We start from the raw sequence: 3,161 nt of genomic DNA on the forward strand, positions 1-3,161 counted from the left end.
GCCTATAGCTGACTTCCGGCCAAGATGGAAGCATAGGTGGACGCACCGTATCTCCACGCACAACCAAGATTGGAACAACAATTTAGAGGCAGAATAACATCCAGAACTGACAGAAAATTTATCTGAATGGAAGTCGGAAAGCCAGGAAGTTGAAATACATTCATTCCTCCAGACCAGTAGGAGGGGCGGAGACAAGCAGCTGGGCGTGGGTCGAGGCGTGGAGAGCAGGGAGAGTTGGGCGCGTAAGGCATCTGGGGGGGCATAAGGCATCTGGGGTGCGCAAGATCGCAGCGGGTGGACCCTGAGTACGCAAGCGACAGCTGGCAGACCCAGTGAGGCGGCGATTGTGGAGCAGGGCAGAGCGCGCAACCCAGGATCCAAGGGAAGGGACTGAGGTCCCTCAGAGACCAGACCTACCGCCCTTCTTCCCTCTCGACTCTGCCCCCACATACAACATCACAATAGTAACTGGGGTGCCCAGCCCAAGTGAACACCTAAGGCTCCTCCCCTCACCGTAACAGGAGCGACCAGACCAAAAAAAAAAAAAAAAAAAAAAAGACGTTTCAAACAGAAGAACAAATCAATGCCCCAGGACTCATCCTTTTAAGCGACCGAGAGATAGCCAGCCTATCAGAGGCACAGTTCAAAACACTGGTGATCAGGAAGCTCACAGAATTGGTTGATTTTGGTCGAAAATTAGATGAACAAATGCAGGTTACAATAAAAGAAATGAAGGAAAATGCACAGGGAACCAATAGTGATGGGAAGGAAACTGGGACTCAAAACAATAGAGTGGACCGGAAAAAAGAAAGAAACAACCAAACAGGAAAGAATGGAGAAATAAGAATTCAAAAAAATGAGAAGCTTAGGAACCTCCAGGACATCTTTAAATGTTCCAGCATCTGAATTATAGGGGTACCAGAAGGGGAAGAGGAAGAGCAACAGATTGAAAACATATTTAAACAAATAATAAAGGAGAACTTCCCCAATCTGGGAAAGGAAATAGACTTCCAGGAAGTCCAGGAAGCTCAGAGAGCCCCAAAGAAGTTGGACCCAAGGAGGAACACACCAAGGCACATCATCATTACATTAGCCAAGGTAAAAATGAAGGAGAGAATCCTAGAAGCAGCAAGAGATAAGGGGACAGTAACCTACAAAGGAGTTCCCATCAGACTGTCAGCTGATTTCTCAAAAGAGACCTTGCAGGCAAGAAGGGGCTGGAAAGAAGTATTCCAAGTCATGAAGGCAAGGACCTATATCCAAGATTGCTCAATCCAGCAAAGCTTTCATTTAGAATGGAAGGGCAGATAAAGTGCTTCTCAGGTAAGGTCAAGTTAAAGGAGTTCATCATCACCAAGCCTTTATTTTATGAAATGTTAAAGGGACTTATCTAAAAGATTTAAAAAAATGTATAGTAAAAGGACAGCAAACTCACAATTATTAACAACCACACCTAAAGCAAAACCAAAAGAAACTAAGCAAACAACTAGAACAGGAACAGAACCACAGAAATGAAGATCACATGGAGGGTTAGCAACAGGGGAGTGGGAGGAGGAGAGAGGGGGAAAGGTACAGAGAATAAGTAGCATAGATTGTAGGTTGAAAATAGATAGGGGGAGGGTAAGAATAGTATGGGAAATGTAGAAGCTAAAGAGCTTATGACACATGGGCATGAACTAAAGGGGGGATGTGAGTGGGAGAGGGTGTACAGGGTGGAGGGGAGTGAAGGGGGAAATGGGACAACTGTAATAGCATAATCAATAAAATATATTAATAATAATAATAATAATAATTTTTGATGGACCTGATAGTGGAACTTGATATATTGAGTCTGATGCTGTATGGATAGAGTCAAACCCATTGTCTCAGAAGCACAACTGCAGACAGACATTAGGTGGTTCGTTTTTGAAGGAGTCCCCTTCAGGAAAAACACAGGAAGAAAGTGAAGCAGGAAGGAAGAAGGCTGAGCAGGGATAGAGTCAAAGCCTAGCCTCGGCCTGATCACAGGGAAACGGCTCTGGAGCATAAACCACACCACAGAGTTAAACCAGCCTTTTGGAACTTATATCAGCCAGCCATTGACAAGGAAGGTGGAGTAACTTCCCGAGTTGGGGCCTCCATTCCCCCTTCTGCAAGGGCAATTTTCCAGAAAAGGGGGCAGCTGTGAGCAGCAGCCAACACAGCGGCTGGAGGATGGATTCACACTGGCAGAGTAAAGGGGATCTGGGTGAGGCTCCAAGACAGCATACATCCCATCCAGCAAAAATCTGCCATTGCCGGGGAAAGTGAACTGGATGATAAGCAACAGTTTGCCAGCCTGGACAAAGAACTGGACCTGGAAGTCAACATCCTTTGAAATACGGTGGGGTTCAGGGACCTCTAAGGTCTCAAGCCGAGACCAACTACATAATTTGCAGGATCCAGTGCAAAATGAAAATTCATGGCCCCTTGGGATCTGCAGGATTTTAGACCAAAGAACTGCAACCCGGGAGCCAGGCACAGCCGCATACTGCGGTCAGGAGGGCACGTGATTCAGGCCTGGATGCCATGGACACCGGGACGGGAGGGTTTGAGCACAAAGAGGGAGTGGGTGAGTGGCCTGGAAGGAATGTGGAAATGTGGGTGGTTCTCTTTCCCAATGCCTTTGGGATCTACCCTACCCATCTGATCAAGTCACTGAAAATACTGTGTGTCTGTGTAACACATAAAGGCTAAAATAGGAGGAAGGTACAAAGCGCTGGACGGCAGGAGTCAGGGAAGAAGCCCATTTCTGCTGGAGAGAAGGCAGAGGGTCTTGGCTGGTAAGAACTGTGAAGGGGACCAGGGTGATATGCAAGGCAAGCTCTGCAGCCCTAGGATCTGGAATGCCAGGGTTCTCAAGTTTGCAGTTGGGATGGGGACCGTGGCCACCACACAATTTGGGGGCCGAACAGCGACAGAGTCAGATCTCGTACTGCAAAGGTCGGATCGGGACTAAAAGCAGAGACAGAGACCAGAGGGGTAACATCTCTGAGCTCCGTCAATCTTTATCTAGGGCTCTAACGGGAGGGGGCCTGGTCTCGGAGGGCAGTGTCCCCCCCCCCCAGTCTGCACGGTGCGGCGGCCCACCGCCCCGCCCGCTCAGAGGCAGAGCTCGCCCCGCCTGGAGCGCCCGCTATCCG

The sequence above is a fragment of the Phyllostomus discolor genome, chromosome 5 (genome assembly GCF_004126475.2).
Source record: "Phyllostomus discolor isolate MPI-MPIP mPhyDis1 chromosome 5, mPhyDis1.pri.v3, whole genome shotgun sequence".
Taxonomy (NCBI): domain Eukaryota; kingdom Metazoa; phylum Chordata; class Mammalia; order Chiroptera; family Phyllostomidae; genus Phyllostomus; species Phyllostomus discolor.